Source organism: Aotus nancymaae, unplaced genomic scaffold, assembly GCF_030222135.1.
Source record: "Aotus nancymaae isolate 86718 unplaced genomic scaffold, 86718_ANA_hifiasm-v0.15.2.pri h1tg000003l, whole genome shotgun sequence".
Classification (NCBI taxonomy): Eukaryota; Metazoa; Chordata; class Mammalia; order Primates; family Aotidae; genus Aotus; species Aotus nancymaae.
The window spans coordinates 57,637,356-57,658,749 of NW_026988414.1; the positions used below are offsets into that span (position 1 = coordinate 57,637,356).

Here is a 21,394-nt window from a genome sequence, read left to right on the forward strand (position 1 = left end):
ATTGGCACCTGAAGAGGATTCATGCAACACTCTTAGTTCCCAAATTAGAGTGTGCAGATAAGTGGTATGTGTTGGGGATTGATTTTCAGTCTTACAGCCATAAGTATGTTTATTATCTTCCTCCAAACTACACGGAACACACTAACCGCCACCACCACCCATCACATACATATGCACATCTGTCCTCTATAAGTTTTTACACCATATTAGTACTGCTTCCATGATTCATTTTCTATTTATTTTATTTCAGCAAAAAATAGATAGTGTGAAAAGAGTGAACAAATTTATTTTATAAAATATTTGAGTGTCTTGTACCATGATACAATTTAGGGTATTCGTAAATTTTAATGTAGGAATATCCTAAATTTAGGATATTGTATTCAAGTTCAAAAATAAAACATAGTCTAGCTTAATGTTTCCTAAACCTCGTAATTCTGCAGTTGAAAAGTTTAAACACCTTGTTATGGACTGAATGCATCACCCCAAAATTCATATTTTAAAGCCCTAACTCCCAATGTGATGGTATTGGGAGGTAAGGCCCTTGGGAGGTGATTAGGTTGATGTGAGATTGTGAGGGTGGGGCCCATGATGGGACAGTGTCTTTCCTTATAAGAAGAGGAAGAGAGACCAGAACTTCCTCTCTCTGCCATGTGAGACCACAGCCAGAAGGTGGGCACCTGCAATCCAGGGAGAGGGCCATCACCAGAATCCAGCCATGCTGACACCCTGATCTTGGGCTTCCAGACTCCAGAACTGTGAAAAATAAATGTTGTGTTTAAGCTCTCAGATTTATGGTGTTTGTTATGGCAGCCCAAGCTAAGACATACCCCAAAGTGTTTTACTATTTTTCAGCTCATAATTTACATTAAAGAAAAAAAGACAGGTAGCTTTAATGAGGCCTGTTTAAGCTTCCTTATTCCACCTTTTAAAACCTCATTTTAAGCTGTGTAGCATGATGGCTCACACCTGTAATACCAGCACTTCGAGAGGTTGACATGGGAGGATCACTTGAGGCCAGGAGTTTGAGACCAGTCTGGGCAACGTAGCGAGATCACGTCTCTACAAAAAATTAAAACAATGAAATTAGCTGACTGCAGTGCACACACCTGTAGTCTACTCAGGAGGCTTAGGAAGGAGGAGCATTTCTTAATGACCTTCAGTTCCTTGCCTCTGCCTCAGTGCTTTCATCTGAAATTTGGGAATTTGTTCTTATTACTTCAAAAATAAGTTCACGAACTAGCATGCCTTTATCCACTGATGGAAGAGAAGCTCTATTATACCCAGAGGCATCTTTTTTTTCCTTAAATTTCATGTGGAGAGGTAGATATGTATTTAATGTATTTATTTGTTTTGAGATGTTGTCTCACTCTGTCACCCAGGCTGGAGTACAGTGACGCGATCTCGGCTCACTGCAACCTCTGCCTCCTGGGTTTAAGTGATTCTCTCGCCTCAGCCTCCCAAGTACCTGGAATAATAGGCACCTACCACTCCGCCCGACTAATTTTTGTATTTTTAGTAGAGACGGAGTTTCACCATGTTGGCCATGTTGGTCTCAAACTCCTGACCTCAGGTGATTCGCCTGCCTCAACCTCCTAAAATGCTGGGTTTACAGGTGTGACCCACCACGCCAGCCTATTTATTTATTTATTTGAGACAGAGTTTTGCTCTTGTTGCCCAGGCTGGAGTGCAATGGCGCGATCTTGGTTCACTGCAACCTCTGCCTCCCAGGTTGAAGCGATTCTCTTGCCTCAGTTCCCAAATAGCTGGAATTACAGGCATGCACCACCATGCCTGGCTAATTTTTGTGTTTTTAGTAGAGATGTGCTTTCTCCATGTTGGTCAGGCTAGTCTTGAACTGCCGACCTCAGGTAGTCCGCCCACCTCGGCTTCCCAAAGTGCTGGGATTACAGTTGTGAGCCACCACGCCCGACTGAGAGGTAGATATTTATATGTAACCATTGAAATGATCATTTGATACTCTTTGGGAGAAAGAAACTAGTTGACTGTTGTTATGAAGATGAAATACCTGGGTCACAACTTCTTTTATTTATTTATTTTTAATCAGTAAGCCAGAGGAAAGAGAGATGGAACTTTAATTATTGAAATTCCCAATTAAATTCCTAAAGGCAGAAACATCTCAGAATGTTTCAAAGTTTTATTTGGCACGAAGACAAATCACTCAAACACTTTTTCAAACATCAGGTCCAGGTATTGGGCTGGACACCTCAGAAAACACATGTTCTTACAAGGGTTCAAACATGGAGAAAAGGTGTTCCCTGTGGAATTCTGATGCAGACATTTCCTGAGGGAGCTAAGATTTGTGAAAAAAGAGAACTTAGGAAGTTTGGGTGGCTTTATCACCAAAATGAGTAGACTAAAGTGAAGTTACATTATTATTATTTTTTTTTAAAAGAGTTTTATGTACGGGTAGAGTTCCTAGTTTGGTTCACGTTTTAACAAATGCTGGGAGGAAGAGAAATCTTTCTGATTTCTGTGCCTCCGTAGGGTACCATAATTTAATATAGTTGGTGGCACCAGACGCTGGTAACCGAAGCCAGCCATTATGGGCAGGGGTTTCAAACATATGGCCTGTGCATTACACCCCCATCCCCTTCCCTCCATGAATTATTTTTATATTGGATGCCAACTTAGGAAATGCCTGGATCTGGATGCACACTGCCAGCCTGTTACCAGCCAGCCCCCCTCCCTCCCCTTCTCTGCCATATCCTGGAACCCTTCACCCTCCTGGCCAGAATCGCATGCTGAGCCCTTGCGGTGAACCAAACAAAGTGACACATGAGAAGATGTGGGCTGGTGGCACCAAGGGCCTGCCCTTTCTGTCTCCAACTCAACCCCTGCTCAGCGTGCATGCCCTGGACCTGGCCAGCCATTGTGCTTGGTTTCTCCAGCGCAGCTCTCTGCTGGGCTGCTGTTAGAGTCGCACAGTGACCTGTAGATCTAAGGGAAAAAACAGATGTCCCAATAAATTTTTGTCAAAACATAATTACCTCGGGATTAGAAAACCACATGGGGGCGGGGAGGGAAAGGAACAGATGTATTTCCTTCAAATATGCGATCATTATTCTGCAGAAGTTTAAATAATCAAGAGGTTTAAATGATGGCAGTCGAGTGTCTTCTCTCCTGCCCCTGCCTCCACCCCCATTCTGGTTCCTCCTTTACCTTCAGCTCTGGGCAGTTTTGGAAGCCCCTCCCATGCGCCTTGCATGGATGGAGCTCTGAGCAGGAGAGGACATCTTGCACAACAGTATCATCCTGAGTGCTTTTACGTACATAAATTTCAGCAAATATGACAGGCTATCTTTCCCTCAGGAACCTGGCCAAGTCTTTTCTTCCTCTCCAGCCGACAGAATGTGATAAACTATGAATTTTCCCAGTAACCATAAAAGATTCTTATTTTCATGATTTGAACTGTTAGGTGCAGGTCAAGGCAGTATATCAAACAGGAATTCTTGAGGGGAAAATCTTTTTTTCTGTTTTGTGTTTTCACATTTTGCAAGTGGGAGGGGTTGGTGGGTGCTGAGTGAAGAGTCACTGGGTTATTCGTTCACTGGTTGTCATAGGCCTCCTGAGGTGAGATACTAATCTCTTTAAGTATTCGCTCATAGGCCTAAGTAAGGAAGTTGATTCAGTGGGAAATGTGTGAGGCCTGAAGAGGTCCAAGGTTTAAGGAGTTTCCGTTGCTGTAGCTCGTTGGATGGTGTCTTTATTGGGCAGAGATTGGTGAGGTATTAAATAACTGTTTTCAAGCCTGTCTTCAAAAAACTATAGCAGGAGTCTGGACTGAGAGACCCATTTGCACTCTTGGATTATAAAATTCTAGTTACAATTTTAAGGTTTTTACTGTTATAAAAATTGTTTTTGCCTTAACATATAAGTTGATATTTAGAATAGATACCAATTATTAAAGGCCTATTTATTGCCAAGGTCTATGCTAAGTGCATTATGTATAAACTTTCTACTCCTCTTAGAGGCTCCGGAAGGAAGACATTGTTACCCCAATTTACAGATGCAATAACCGAGGCTCAAAAATATTAAATAATTGCCATATTCCCAAGCCTAGTAGGTGAGAGGACTCAAATTTGAATCCACCTATAAATGTCTATAAAGACTTAATCGATTCATTGGTTTGTTATGGCTTGGGAATCTTTTCCCTTGCATACAACATGACTGAATATGCTTTGAAAATGGAGACTATAAACCAACAGGAGTAACCCATGCATGCTATTCTGGTGATGATAGATACATCTTCTGTATGAAAGAAGAGCAATGAGGCCTCCCTTTGCTGATAGTAGGCTTACTATAGGCAAGGTTCTTGCTAGCTCACAATTTTGGCCATTATATTTGGTGCAAAGCTAACATCCCTGGACATGCAAGAGTTAAAAAGGAAATCTTCAGCAAGGCAGTGAGCAGAGAAGGGTTAGTTCCAGCTGCTTCTGGGGATATCTGATAGAGGGAGTCAGTCAGGGAAAGACTGGGGAAAGGAATTCTGAGTAATGAGGGTGTCTTCCTGTAAGCTGTCAACCTGAAAGTAGTCTTTTCCCACCTAACTCCTGAGAGATGTATTAAACTCATACTCCACAGCAGCATAGGAAGGGACATTTTGCAGAGAGAACTAAGAGAACACTTTTACCTTAGAAGAAGCAACACCTTTGGAAGATCCAGCATAATGTGGCTTTATAATCTAGCAAATAGAAATCATGTTGAGAAAGCTGCAGCGGCTGCAGTGGGAAGACTGAGAACTCTGCAGTTGCTTGATAGCTCTGATTTCGAGAAAGGATGAGTCCAATATGAGATGCTGATGCAGACAGGGTCACTCACAGGACAGTCCTTCCTCTCAAGATGACAAAGGAGATAGCCTAGGATAGAACCAGAACAGGGACCTACTATTCTAGACTCAGCAGACCTAGTGAGGTGGTTTGTCTTTTTAAAATTTATAAATTTGCAGTGACAGTGTATATATGTTGATACAGAAAATTCTCACTGCATAAGAATTTATTAATTAGCTTCCTGAAATTAGAAGTTGTGTAGGGAAATGGAAAGGGAAAGCAGCAAACAAACAAATAAACAACAGCAAAATAAACAGTGGCAATGCTCAACACACGTAAAATCTGCCTCCATCTAAACGTTATTTAACACCAGCATATTTCACATTTATGTCTTGATAAAATGCAAACTATAATAAAAATTTCTGGCAAAGTAAAAAACCTTGCAAATGATATGGAATTTCACAAAAATGATGTTGGAGAACTACTCTAATCACAGCACTTGAGCATCAAGCAGCCTTAGAGCCTTTAAATCTCTTCTGTTTATCACAGAGAAATACATCAACAATGAAGATCTCTTGTTATTGACTGAATATTTGTGTCTCCTGCAAATTCACATGTTGAAAGCCCAACCCGCAATGTGATGGTCCTTGGAGGTGCTGCCTTTGGGAGGTGATTAGGTTTAGATGAAGTAATGGGGGTGGGGTCCCCATGATGGGATTTAGTGCCCTTAAAAGAAGAGAAAGAAACTGGAGTTCACTCTTTCTGTGCCATATGAAGATGACTGTCTGTAGTTCAAAGAGAGAGCCCTCATCACACACCAACCTGCCAGTACTTTGACCTTGGACTTCAGGTCTCCAGAAGTATAAGAAATAAATTTATGTTGTTTAAGTCAGCAAATCTATAGCATTTTGTGATGGCAGCCAAAACTAACACACTTGTGGAGAAGAAGAATGTAATGTGATGGTCTGTAGTTCCTGTGGTTTTTATATTTCACTAAATATGTTTGGAATAATGTTAACAGATAATCCAATTCCTCTTTTACTGGAAACCACTATTAGGAATGTAGAGACATTTAACAATACTCTAGGTCTCTGTCTGTTGAGAGAAATGTCACAGGTCACTGTTTAATCTAACTCTCGTTTGGTTAACTACCCCAAACAAATGTTTAGTTATAGGAGATTTAGTGAAAACTAGAATGTTGCTTGCCTGCTGCTTTTCTTTACATTTCCTTAGCAGACATCAATGAAGCCCAGAGTTTAGGGATTGGATGCAAACAAGAGGAAATTTAATCTATAAATTATGCTGCTGTTTCTTTTACCTATAAGTCGAGTAAAACCCACCAGCTATCTGCGAGACTCTCTAGAAAAGCTTTGAATGCCTTTTCCAAAAATAACATTAATATTACATTTTTCTTAGAGATAACAAAGTTGAGTATAAATGGATACATGTATGAGTAAATACTTTATTCTAGATTGCCAGAGAAGTTATAAAATTGGGCAGTAAAGGCAATTCTCTTTTTAAAAAAAGCACGTCCAGTTTTCCCTTCTAAAACCTTTTCTACAAAGCGCACTTTACTTTCTTACCCCACCCCAAAACCCTACTCCTGTTTGATTTAATTTACCGGAATCTGATTTTGAGTGTTCTTGTATATTTGTACTATGCAAGCAAACAAAAAAACAACACACACATACATACATAACTGCACACCCACACATAAACCCCCCAGACCCTTCAATGCTTTCCCAGTGAGATCTCTCTTGGAAGGACCCTTTATTCAAAGGGGCTTTGGTAATCATTTTAGCTAGATTAAAGATTCTGACAACCCTGTCTTACAAAACTACACTTTTTAGCTCCTAATTAAATTGGCTTGGGTAAAAGTTCCTTTGATTAGCAGGAAAAATAGCAAGAGTAAATAACAGTAGCCTTGCTAGTTCCTAAAATGGCAACAAATGAACACATCTAGGTGGATGCTGACCTTCGAGCACTTCCATGGGTTTTCTTTGTTCACTCACAAGAGCACAGGAATATCAAAACCTCAACCTGCCTTAAGCTCTTTTTGGAGCGTTGCCTCAGGAGGGAAATTCAAGAAGAAAAAGTTCCCAGAGTGTTCAGAATGCAAATGACATTGCCACCTATTTCAGGGTAAGCCCTGGAGGAAAGAAAACTTATCAGACAAAGCTTTTCTTGACTAATGCTTAAAAGCACTGGTGTATTTCCTGCTAACATTTAATTCACTTTGAGATTTGAAGAACTAGGTTTGATGATATGAAATGGGTACCATTCTATAAGGGCTGCTATGTACTTTGTTTTGCTATTTCTGGATACCAACATCTTGGTTGTAATTCCAGTCCAGCTATCTGGCAGTATAGGTATTATCTAAATATCAAGATACTTAGATCAACATCTAGACAGTTTTTTAATTTGGACTTTATGAATCAAACCAAAAGGATATTTAGAGAACGACAGAAACAATACTCTGCAATGTCCCTTCAGTAGAATTTATTGAAGATGTACAAGTATCATAAAGTAAGTAAGAGTTACAGCAGATCCTACGAAGGATTGCCGGTGTCTTCTGTAATTTGGATGACCACATTTAACATCTGTGTGTCCCTTGATGTTCTCTCTCCATACTGTGTGTTGGAATATGTGCTCGCATCGTGGCCCATATTAAATAAGAAGTTGGAGTTTTATTTGTGTAGCTGCTCAAAGTTTACACTTTATGTATAGAGCGTTTCAGTTATCTTCTACAGAAGATGAGCTTCTCTGGTAAAGGCTTAATGAGACTCACCGGTACACGGTGGGATTATACTTTGCTGCCTACTCCCTCATACTCACATGGGGCAATGTGACTAATTCTAGCCAGTAAGGTGTGAGTAGAAAAATCGTGTGACATTTAAATGCCAGAGCATTGTATTGCCATTGTTGAACCCTTCAGCTTGCCCTCCTTTTGCTACAGTGATCATGGGAGCATGTATTGATGAGGAGGGACTGAAAGATTGAAGCTGAGTGGTAGGCTGAACAGGGGCTACCTGTCTTGAAGAGATTCCCAGATCCGCAGCAAACTTTGCCTAAACAAGAAATAGATGTGCGTTTAAAGACGCTGAGATTTTTGTGGGCTGTTTGTTATCACAGAATAACCTTTCCTGTTCCGACCTGACTGATACAGCTTCTCTCTAATATGTTCTGCAAATATTTGACTGTTTCATTTGTTAGCTAAAATTCTCTAACTTGAGAGCCACCGCTTTCTTTCAGTTGTATTTGCTTTCACTTTACGTACCTGGGTGTGGGGCAGATGAAGACCTTTGTTGAAAAGGAGGTAATTGCTCTTCAGAGCTTCTGCTTTAAACACAGATTTTCCTTTAATCACCATGGCACTTCTTGTGTAACACCATTCAGCATTCCCTAGATGTATATTGACTTGAGTATTATTTTTAAATCCTCTTGTGCTTGATGTCATGTGAGCTCCAAAGGTTGATTTCTTTTGAGAGTAACAGGATCATTCTAGATGAATACAAATTTATGAGCTCTCAGCCCCCTTCCACATCTTTTTAAAAGCTAATTCCAGATATTCCATTTCTCCTTGGACATTCTGAATGCTTAAATGGTTGTATATGCATAACACGTGTTCTAAGGGATGGCTGTGGCCATCGCCTTATGCTGTTCTCTCTCTTTGCCCTGCTGTGTTCAGAAATGAAGGTTTTATTAATAATAATGAGAGAATGTTAACAAGTACTATGGTGTTAAAGCAACTACTTTGTAATTACAAGATGAGAAGCTGCTATGAACGTCAAGAACAATACAACAAACTCACAACAGTCTACTTACTGTTCAATAGCTCTTTTATATGCACTATCTTGATTGACCTACAGAAAGATCTAGGCTTTTACTATCACCAATAAACAGTGAGGAAATTGGGAGTTAGAAGTAGTTTGCTTCTTAGCAAAGTAGAACTGCAAAATATGCCTTTAGATTGAATTTTTCCTATATTTGCTTTTCATATTAATACTTTAATAATTTACTTATTTAGATGTAACAATGTAATAATAGAATTTTTCAGATGTAATCTGTATTTCACATCCTGAGTGAGGATCAGTTGGCAATCTATATCTGAACTGAAGTGAATTATAGTCCTGTATGTTGAGGTTTTGCCTTCTTTTCCTTCTCCCCCACGACTTCCAGCCTACATCCTTGTCCATTTCACCATGACGGAGACTCCAGCAATGTTTTTCATGAAATGTGAAACATGCCTTCCGAGCTGTGTGAGGAAATTCTGGCTGGACTCTAGTACCTCTGGGAGGAAAGAAAAAGAAATGGCTGTTTGTAAAGTGGTCATTCAAGATAAGTCAGATTGAAGAAACATCCCCAATGTTCCAAAACAAACAAACCTTGAATTGATATATCTTATTAATATTTAGAAAAGATAAGACAAATTAGTCTAATTTGAAATGTGAAGAATGATACAATGGTTCAATGATATTTTAGTTTTTGTAAAAACTTTGCTTAACAAGTCTGTGTTAGATACACTCAATACTCTTTTTCTATTAAGAAAGGCATTAAGAGTAAAATGTTAGAGGAGACCCCTTTTAAGAAGAGACTAATCCCAACGTGATTTAATCAGAATGTTTCTTTTTTTCTTTTCTTTTCTACTTTTTACTTATTTTTATTTTTTTTTTAGATAGGGTCTTACTCTGTCACATAGACTGGAGTGCAGAGGCAGGATATTAGTTTGCTACAACCTCTCCCTCCCAGGCTCAAGCAATTCTCCCATATCAGTCTCTTGAGTACTTGGGACTACAGGTGTGCGTCACCATGCTTGGAGAATTTTTGTGTTTTTGGTAGAGACAGGGTTTTGCCATGTTGCCTAGGCCGGTCTCAAGCTCCTGGGCTCAAGCAATCTGCCAACATTGGTCCCCCAAAGTTCTGGGATTACAGGTATGAGCCACTGTGCCAGGCCTCTGGTTGCATTCTTATCAAACACTCTAGGACCTTTTCTGGTGTCTCACAAACTCAGCTCTCTTAAACTCCCGTTTTATCATTTTCTGTTATTCAGGCATCTACATGGCACAGGAGCTGAAATGTCACACAGAAGTATAAAAGGAGATGTTATCCCAAAGTTGCCTGTACACTGATTAGTTTTGTCTGTGAAAACCAATAACTGGAATATGATTGGGTTAGACACAAGGAAATCTGGGGCCAGACTCAACTCTCTTCCTACCTGACGTATGACTTGGGCAGGCAATCTGTCTTTCTAGGCCTCAGTTTCTTCCTCTGTAAAAAGAGAAAGTTCAATGAGATTACCAGTGTGCATTCTCTAGCACTGATATTTTCTCCTTCAGCATTCAAAGAATCTAATGGCACATCTGGAATTGATTCACAAAAGAAAGGGTAAACATACCATTTGCCCCACCCTTATAGCCTCAAACTACTATAACTTTTCATAGTCACAGAATATCCCTTCTCAGATGATACCATAAATTCAGAAGATTATACTGGGCTTCTCTGTAACTTTCCTCTAACAGGCAAAAGGAAATTACTCCAATTGAATTTGCATGCTTGCAAACAACCAATCTGTGAAATCAGGGAACTTCATCCAATCTCTTTGTCTTTAAAAAATGTTTCTTAAAGGGCCCATAGTCTACTTATGGCCCTGGCATAATTTGACTAGTTTATAAGGCAAAGGAAAATTATTTCTTCCTTTTATCTGTGTAGAGAATACTCCAGACGTTAAAGCAAATGTAATCTAGATGCATTGTTCAAAATGTTATTCTATTATGTTTTGAAGGGTGCATTTTGACTAAAACTGTGGCAGTTCTGAAAGATGCTGTTTCTTTTGATAATTTTTGGAAGATATATTTTGTTTCAATTTTGAAATAAGTATATATTCACTGGAAGTTGCCAAGAAATGCACAGACACAAACTTTCCCATGGGTTTTCCGTAGACTGTCTATTTGTTGGTCACAATATAAGAGAAGACGTGAGTACACACAGAACTAGGAACATAAAAATCATAACATGATATACATTTCATTGTGCTAACTGAAAAACAGCAATGACAGCTTTAAACCTCTATACATAGTAGTTGAAAACCATCTTAAGAATAAATGATTGTGACTAGGTGCCGTGGCTCATGCCTGTAATCCCAGCACTTGGGGAGGCTGAGGCGGGTGGATCACTTGAGGTCAAGAGTTTGAGACCAGCCTGGCCAACACGGTGAAACCTCATCTCTACTAAAAATACAAACATTAGCCAGGCATGGTGGCACGCTTCTGTAATCCCAGCTACTCGGGAGGCTGAAGCACGAGAATTGCATGAAACTGGGAGACAAAGGTTGCAGTAAGCCGTGATTGTGCCACTGTACTCCAGCCTGGGCAACAGAGTGAGTCTCTGTCTCAATCATCATCATCATCATCATCATCATCATAAATGATTGTTAAAAGATAACTAACAAATATGGAAGAATTTGAGTACATAGGGATTTTAAAATGTTAGAAAATGAATAAAAGAGTCATGTGTTCTGAGAATTTGAAATTTAAAATACATCTTGAGGCTATTGTAAAGAAACTAAAAAAAAAAAAAAAAAAACCCACATTATTGAAAACACAAAAACAGAATCAGGAAATGTTACTTTTAAAATTATTCAATAAACTACAACTATCCTCGAAAAGTCAGATAAAGCTGCATCATATTGTTAACGGTAATTTCCTCTGGATTATGGTACTTAAGTGAGTCTTACTTCCTATGTTTCAATTTCTCTAATACTCTAATTTTATTAAAAAAGCAAACATTTTCTATTGTTATCAAAGCAAAAAAGAATCTAGTAAAGAATTACATAAAGTATCCACTTCACTGGCTTTGTAACTTGGATAAAGGACCATTCACTCTGCCTTCTCCAGTGTTGACACCTTGCATAAGTACAGTACAATGCCAAAACCAGGTGATCCCATTGGTATAATCCACAGAGCTTTTTCAGATTTCACTTTTTAAACATAGACTCATTTGCATCTGTGTTCAATGTAATTGTATCATATGTAGTTTCATGAAAATGTATTAAAAAAATAAAACTATAAAAAGAAATTTGTATTTGGGGCATGTACAAAACAGCAACAGTGCTTTTCTTTAACATTAATTTCTTCTACAGGAGTTCTGCTTCAATAATAATTGAACATCTCAGTTATTCAACTTGTTAAGCTTGTACTGAGGCAGCCAGTATTTGTGGGTTTAAGATCCTGTAAAAAAATAAAAAGGGAAAATGGAGATAAACCTGGTTTTCTAGGCAAATTTTTCTCCTTGATATATGCACTTATATATGAGGGGCATAGGCAGGAATGCTGAGATGCTCTGAGTAAAGCATCTGTTTGGGCCAGGCATGGTGGTTCATGCCTGTAGTCCCAGCATTTTGGGAGGTCAACATGGGTGGATTGCTTCAGCTCAGGAGTTCAAGACCAGTCTGGGCATCATGACAAAATCCCATTGATACAAAAAATACAAAAATCAGCCAGGCATGATGGTGCATACCTGTGGTTCCGCCTACTTGGGAGGCTGAGGCAGGAGTATTGTTTGAGCCCAGGAGTTTGAGGCTGTAGTGAACCGTGATCATATCACTATACTGGCACAGTGAGACCCTGGCTTTTCCTTAAAAAAAAAAAAAAAAAAAAATTATTGAAAGAGCCATTGTTTGGAATGAGATAACATACTAATTTATACTAGATTCCTATAAGTCTAGAGCACATAGCATAATCTTTTAACCGCTTTAAAAGGGTAAAATAACAAATAAAGCTTATTAATAAAGGGGAAAATGAAATAATAAAATGTTAATTAATTCAAAAGAAAGCCAGAAAGTAATGAAAAATAAATGTAAAATAGGTAGGAAAAAAGTATTAGATTACAGATTCAAACTCAGATAAATGAACTAATCTCCAATTATAAAATAGAGATTGTGATCCAGTTTCAATTTAATAGTTTCGCTTTTTTATCCTTCTATTGTAGTTTTTCAAATTTGGATTTTTCTTCCTTCCAGACTTTTAAGAGAGTATCCACTCGTCTCTTAGCTTTTCCTGGAATTCCTTTGCTTGGTGAAATCTAATCTATGAGACAGAACAGGAAAATGGGAGGAGAACAGCATTTTGCATCTATCTATGACACTTTGGCAGTGAACGTGGAAAAAATCTCTTTACCTCCTTAGGCTTCTATTCCTTCATGTAAGAGATAAATCCACTGGAATTGGTTTTCTTCAAGCCTTTTCCAGGCCTAGGATTCCTTTCACCTATGCTATGGTGCTAAAGTTTGTCACAATCTCTTATATTTTCAATGCTGTTGAGAGGAATCCCAAAAAACTAAAACTTCAAATGTCATCCCTCTCTGGTCATATATTCTGTACCCACAATACCTCAAATACAAAACATAAAGGTAAACTGTGTGGCAGGAATGTTGTAGGAAGGTAAGACATACCGTGGTGGAGGGCTTACTGGCTTAGGGTTCAGGAGAGCTAGGTTCTGAGCTTGATTCTGCTCTTAATTAGCCATGTGATACTGGGCAAGTCATGTGATTTCTTAGCTTTGCCAGAGAATTAATAAAGCATATTGGAAAATATTTTATATGTCATGAAAAAGAATAAAAACAATAAAAATTAAACTTTTTTACTTACAAATGAGTTCAAATTAAAATACATGTAACAGATTAGAAAACTATTTGCAACATATCTAAAGGACAAAGGATAAAGATCTGTAAAGTATCCAGAGATATTGCAAATCAATAAGAAACAGGAAAATAAACCAATAGAACATTAATAGAGGCTATGAACAGGCATTTTGTTGCTAATTTCAGACAATGTTACATGTAGAAATGCTCAATAGGAATTTGTTGTTCATCAGTAAGCATACTCCTGCTGTTAGATATAAGTTCAACTCACCTTATACAATATAGAAGTCTATTAACTACAGTATTTTGATTCAAGGAACTTCACTCTGATGTTGTATGAAAGCAATGGAAGTAGTATGAAACCAATGCCAAAAGGCATGGATGAAGACTATACTCACTCTGCAATTTTAGACAATTCACCGAATCCTACCTCCTTCCCTAGAAGACTGGTGTATAATAATATTTGCTCAATTTTCCTGATCAAATACAATAAGAAATAAGAAATTAATTTGTATTTTACAGACACAAAATGTTATTATTATTGAAGTACTTTATAAAGTAAACTCTAAAGAAGTTTGCAAATGTGACTGGTGCCAATAAGAAGGAACTAGAGGCAAGAATGGAATAACTGTTTTCTGTTCACCAGTTACTGCGTTCCAATATCCGAACTCTGCCAATGAGATATGCAACATGTCAAAAGGTGGCTGTGGCCGGGCGCGGTGGCTCATGCCTGTAATCCCAGCACTTTGGGAGGCCAAGGCGGGTGGATCACGAGGTCAGTAGGTTGTGATTGTCCTCGCCAACATGGTGAAACCCCGTCTCTACTAAAAATACAAACAATTAGCTGGGTGTGGTGGCATGGACTTTAACTACCCAGCTACCCAGCCTGTAGTCCCAGGAGAATCACTTGAACCAGGGATGTGTAGGTTGCAGTGAGCCAAGATCGTGCCACTGCACTCCAGCCTGGCAATAGAGCGAGACTCCATCTCAAACAAACAAACAAAAGGTGGCTGCGATGCTTTTCTCCTTTTAATGTTCGTATATGCTTGCTCTGTATACCTGATACTCCCCTGTGTGTTCAAGAACTTCAAGTTGTACAAATAATTCAAAAATATATTCCTCAAATAAGCAAACTAAAGTAGGCAGAATATATAAAAAGTAGAAGTTTCCTTCATCCTTTCTCATTCAACTTCCCCGTTCTTGGAGAAAAATTTGGAGTGCATCTTTCTAGATCTTTTCTTTCTCCCACATATTTATCTAAGTATTTAGGTGTTTTCTTTTCCACAAAAGTAATACTGTTCTCGTGTTCTGCAACTTGTCTTATTGTGCTGGTTAACATAAGAACATGCTTTACAGATCCTTTAAGAGAAGTAAATACAACATATTTGATTATTCTTAATTGTTGCATATTATTCCATAAAATAAACTATTAATGTTATTAAAGATGTTTTGACTAATAGATGGACAATTAGATTTTTTAAGGTTTGTGTAATTATGTGAGAGTATTTTTGCAAGATAGATTTCTAAGAATGTAATTGATCAAGCAAATATTTATTACATGTAATTAGATAAATATTGCCAAATTATCTTCCAAAGGCAGAGTTTAGGTTTTCCAAATTGCACTCCCATCAATGAAACATGAAATATCTTTTTCTCCCACACCCTCACAACAGTGCACATTCTCAAAATTTAATTTTGGCTCATTTAATGAGAGAAAATAACTCCCTGGTTAACAATGAAGTGAAACAAAATTTTACACATGCTTTCTATATGTTCTTGTATTTCTGCTTCTGTGAATTGCCTGTTTATATCCTTCATCTGTTTTCTGTTGGATGATTTGTCTGCTTCTTACTGATTTGTTAAAATCTCTTTACAGTTTTTGAGTCTTTATTTTTTGTCTTTTATATATGTTGTGAATATTTTTTGACCTATTATGTGTTTCAATTTATTAGTAATATCATTTGTCATAGAAGTTTAATTTTTCATTCTTTTTGTTCTTTTTTTGTGAATTCTGTTTTCCAGTATGCTTTTCCAATATTTTTATTGTTTTGTTTTATATACGAAGGGTTTTTTTTTAGTAATCTGGAATTTATTTGGAGATATGATAGGAATTAAAAGTTTAACTTATTTTTTTCCAAAATTGATAGGAAATTGTTTCAAAATGGTTTTTAAACTAATTTAGTGCTTTCCATGGTTGTGGAATCTAGCATTTTGTATATTAAATTTCCATTTACACATAATTCTATCTCTGAAACTCTCTATTCTATTTAATTAATTGTGTAAGCTTTTATTATAGTATGGTTTTAATTATGTATCTTTTCTTCTTAAAACTTTGAACATTTATCTTTTTCTAAAATAATTTTTAGCCATCTTTTAGATCATTAAAAAATGTTCTCCTCTAATCTATTAATTTTGTAGAATTATACTAATGGAGTTCCTGATGTTGAACTGTCCTTACACTTCTATGAAAATCCTATTTGGCTGTTGTTTTCATACAATGCTGGATTAGATTTTCTTACACTGAAGATTTTGTCATTCATGTACCAAATGACATTGACCTCCATTTGGAGTATGTTCTTCCAAATATTTGTTTACACATTTGCACAAATGGCCTTATATTTTAAAATAAAGATTATTATATTAGATTTTTTTCCATGTTTTTCTATGCTTTAGACACAATTTGGAAAAAGTTTTCCATCTTCTATGCTTTGCAAACAATTAGACAATATAGGGATGATCTGTCCTTTGAGAATTAGATATCTATACCCATTATGTTGCCTGAGCTAACCCTAATTTTCGAGACAGATTTTTATTTTGATAGCGATTATTACATTTTAGGTGGCTATATTTAAACATAATTGCTTGGTTTTGAATGTTCTCATTTTTCATATATAAATGCTGCTTAAGGTTTGCTGGTTTCATTGCTTTACTAGCCAGCGCATCTCCTGTAAATGCCTTACTATGATCTTACCACTTCTCCATCAATTATGCCACACAAAATAACTCAATATAGGAATCATACTTTAGAGTAAAACAAGCACTAAGCCTTTAGTCTTCATTTTCTCAGTATCAGTTTTATTATCATTATTCAGTTTACTACTACTACTGTTTTCAGAAAAAAATGGATTGTTTTTGACTCTCCTCCCAAAATGTCACTGAAGATCACTTTAACTTTAATATATGAAGGTTAAAAATGTAAATATTACTTCCCTGATTTAGCTAATAATGATTGACCATAAATTTAAAAATAAGCTTGATTAAAAATTAAAGTGGTTACAAAATAACAAATTATAAAAGTAACGACGTGCTTTGTTCCACAAATTTTTATATGCTTTTGGCATTCAGTTAACTAACAAAATGCCAGGTGTTGTCACATGTCATACCACATGTAATTCATCATGCAATTTCAACAACCCAGCTAGTTTATACACTGTTCAAGGAGATTTACTGCCTGATCACAGTCTTGGATGTAGCAGCAAAGTCAAACTGGTTCTAAATACTTACTTTTACTTTCTGTATTTGTTCTGGTGCAGTAATAATGTATTTTCAGACTGGCACCAGAATGGGGGCCAGTGTTGTGCCATACTGTTGTAGGTAGCCCATTTAAGTGGTAGAATCAAGATTCCAACCAAGAAGTGTGCACTGTTCTCTCACTTTCTCAGTGGGGTGCTTTTGGACTACTTGGAATCCTACTCTGCCATGATCAGCTGTTTTGCCAGCTCCTTCCATGTACATAGGCTTGAAACCAGACCCTCTGTAAAAGATTCAGTCTTGTTAAGCCCTTCTCCAAGGAAGTCATCAGATTCCCTTAGGTGAACATTTGGGGACTTAACTTGTTTTCTACACCATTATAAGCTGCTGGCAAACACCCATTTCCCTTTCTCTGAATTTAAAGCCAAAGACAATCTCCATCTACTACTTGCTTAAACTGGGTTCTCATCCTTCAACTCACCAGGGAGGAGATGACAGGGATTCTAGCAGAGAGAGAAAGCATTACTAGTGATGTTTAACTGTCCCACTTGTTATTCTTTTTTTTTTTTTTTTTTTTTTGAGATAGAGTCTTGCTCTGCTGTTCAGGCTTGAGTGCAGTGGTGCAATCATAACTCACTGTAGCCTTGATCTCCTGGGCTCAAGTGATCCTCCTGTCTCAGCTTCTTGAGTAGCAAGGACTACAGTCATGCACTACTATGCTTGGCTAATTTTAAACACATTTTAGAGAGACAGGATCTCAGTATGTTTGCCCAGACTGGTCTTGGACTCATGGACTCATGGACTCAAGTGATCCTCCTGCCTCAGTCTCCCAAAGTGCTGAGAGTCTAGGCACGAGCCACCATGCCTGGCCCGTATCAATTTCTTGGTAATAGAACTATGAAAATGATGAGGCGTTCTTCTCTTTATTCAGCATCCATCTACAGCTGCTTAGTCCCACCCTCTCATAATTCTTCCCTTCCCTTCTTATATAGACTATTAGAAACTACCACCTTTTTGCAAATTGCTTTTTTTTTTTTTTAAAGCAGATTCCCTGCAAATAACTATAATTACAAATTCAAAATTTTGATTAGGCTTCATGTTTGGTAGGAACTGTTTCTTTTTCCTCTCACAATATCTAATAAATATTTTATCTAATAAAACTCCAAAGATATATTTAGGGTAGAGAATGAAATGCTGCTGACCAAATTAGAGTCCTGCAGATTATTTAATTGAGACTGGCTTATTTTAAAGCAGTGGCCATCAGGAGGAAGAGGCTGCAGATAAATATTGAATTACTTAAAAAATAATTGTGCTCCTCATCCTCCCCTTTTTTAATCACAGAAGTAACGAATATTCCTGACAAAGTACAATATATTTTACTAAGAATTAAAAGGGAAATAAGTTTCATCATCCTAAAGCTACCACCCAGAGAAAATAATTTACTATATAACCTGCCAGAAATTTTATGCAAGTTTATACCTATAAATATATTGAAAAAAGTGTCCATTTCATTTGTGTATATATTTGTATCCTGAATTTTTTACTCACTGTTATGAACATATCAGTAAATAAAGGTCTGCCTCAAAGTGGTCACATGCTATTCCATTATATGAGGGATTACAGTTTACAGTCATACTTGTATTATTGGATATTTATATTATTTCTAATTTTTCACTACTTTAAACACACTGTAACAATAATTGAAGCATTTTATTTTAAATATTTGGTGCTAATTATATAATGCATCTCTGGGAAAGGAGAATCCACTCAAGCTATTAAGAACTCCTGCTGTACTGGCGGGATTTGATGACAACATATCTCACAGGAAGTTCTCTGCTCCCAGACATGGGCCCCTGGGCTTCCTGCCCGGGTAGCACAGCAGCAAGCATCATGGGAAGGTGAAGAGCTTCTCTAATGATTACCCTTCCAAGTCAGTCCACCTTATAGCGTTCCTGGTTTACAAGGCTGGCATGACCTACATTGTGTGGGAAGTCTGTAGGCCAGGGTCCAAGGTGAACAAGAGGTAAATAGAAGCTGAGCCATTGTGAAGATGCCAGCCCCATGCTGGTGGTAGGCATTGTGGGCTATGTGGAAACTCCTTGAGGCCTCCAGACCTTTAAGACCACCTTTGCTGTACACATCCATGATTAGAGCAAGAGGTACTTCTATAAGAACTGGCATAAATCTGAGGAGAAGGCCTTTACCAAGTACTGCAAGAAATGGCAGGATGAGGATGGTGAAAAGCAGCTGGAGAGGAACTTCAACAGCATGAAAAAGTACTGCCGAGTCATCTGCATCATTGCTCGCAGCCAGATGTGCCTGCTTCCTCCACTCCATAAGGCACCAGATGGAGATGCAGATGGATGGAAGCACTATGACTGAGAAATGAGACTAGCCCCAGAAGAGTCTAGAGCAGCAAGTACCTACGAACCAAGTGTTTGGGCAGTACGTGATGATCAATGTCACTGGGGTGACCAAGGGCAAAGCCTGCAAAGGGGTCACCAGTCATTGGCACACCAGCAAGCTGCTCTGTGAGACCCACTGAGGGCTGCACAAGGTTGCCTGTGCTGGGGCATAACATCCTGTCCATGTTATCTTCTCTGTAGTGTGCACCAGGCAGAAAGATCTCCACTGTATGGAGATCAACAAGAATACCTAGAAGATCATCCAGAGCTTCCTTATCAAGGATGGCAAACTGATTAAGAACAATGCATCCACTGATTATGATCTGTCTGACAAGAGCCTCAGTCCTCTGGATGACTTTGGCTGCCATAGTGAAGTGACCAATGACTTTGTCATGCTGAAAGGCTATGTGGTGGGAACCAAGAAGTGAATGCTCATCCTCTGCAAGTCTTTGCCGGTACAGAGCAAACAGTGGGCTCTGGTGAACACTAACACCACCTCCAAGTTGGCCATGGCAGCTTCCAGACCCTGGAGGAGAAGAAAGCCTTCATGGGACCACTCAGGAAAGATGGAACAGCAGAGGAGAAGGATCTTAAAGTCAGGAACAGATGGTGCAGCCAGTAGGTTCTCAACAGAAGTATTTTTTCACCGAAAAACAAAACAAAAACTCTGAGTCATAAGGTTGGTTGATGTCATTCATTTTACTTTGTGCTTTATAACTTCCATTTTATAAGACAAAACATAAAACATAAAAATACTCTAAAATTATAACAAACCACTCCCTATATCTAGAACTGCAATATGCATTTGAAGGTGGGCAAACCTAGGCCCTGGTTGCTCACACCCCTAATTCTCCACCCTACATTCTCTTATGCTATCTAGTCATGTGGCCTTAATTTTTGTCAATGTTTTCTCCTTAAAAACTAAGAGATAAAAATTCAAAGCAGATTCGATATACAGCCACCTTGTTTTATTGCCCTTCACTTTGTTATACTTTGCAGATATTGCACTTTTTACAAATTGAAGTTTGTGATAACCCCGTGTCAAGCAAGTCTACTGGTGCCATTTTGCCAGTAGTATGAGCTCACTTCATGTCTCTGTGTCATATCTGGATGAGCCTTGCAGTATTTCAAATTTATTATCATTATTATATCTGTTATAGTGATCTATGATGTTACTACTATAATTCTTTTGGGGTACCACAAACCACACCCATATAAGATGGACAATTTAATTGATAAATGTGTCTGTTCTGACTGCTCCACTGACTGGCAGCTCTCCATCTTTCTCGCTTTCCCTGGGTTTTCATATTTCCTATGACATAAAATATTGAAATTAGGCCAATTAATAGCCCAACTATGGTCCCAAAGTGTTCAAATGAAAGGGAGATTCACATCTCTCACACTTTAAATCAAAAGCGAAAAATGTTCAAGCTTAGTGAGGAAGACATGTTGAAAGCTGAGACAGGCAGAAAGCTAGGGCTTTTGTGCCAAAAAGTTAGCCAAATGGTTAATGCTAAGGAAAAATTCTTGAAGGAAATAAAAAATGCTACTGAACACATGGATGATAAGAAAGCAAAACAGTTTGATTGCTGATATGGGGAGAGTTGTAGTGGTCTGGGTAGAAGATCAAACCAGCCACAACATTCCCTTAAACCAAAGCCTAATCCAGAGCAAGGCCCTAACTCTCCTCACCTCTGTGAAGGTCAAGAGAAATGAGGAAGCCACAGAGGAAAAGTTTGAAGCTAACAGAGGTTGGTGCATGAGGTTTAAGGAAAAACCATCTCCATAACATGAAAGTACAAAGTGAAACAGCAAGTGCTAATGTAGAAACTGCAGCAAGTTATCTGGAAGATCCAGCTAAGATCACCAATAAAGGTGGCTACACTAAACAACAGATTTTCAAATGTAAATGGAGCAGGCTTCTCTTGCAAGAAGATGCAATAGAGATGATAGAAGACTTTCATAACTAGAGAGGAGAAGTCAATGCTTACCTTCAAGGGACAGGCTAACTTTCTTTTTAGGGGCTCAATGCAACTGGTGACATTAAGTTGAAGCCAGTGCTCATTTACTATCCTAAAAATCCTAAGGCCCTTA

The 21,394-nt window shown here is 38.0% G+C and overlaps 1 pseudogene; it reads left to right on the forward strand.

Moving 5' to 3' along the window:
- The first annotated feature begins 8,079 nt into the window (after positions 1 to 8,079).
- Positions 8,080 to 19,554, forward strand: LOC105718043 (large ribosomal subunit protein uL3-like; annotated as a pseudogene).
- The last annotated feature ends 1,840 nt before the right edge of the window (positions 19,555 to 21,394 follow it).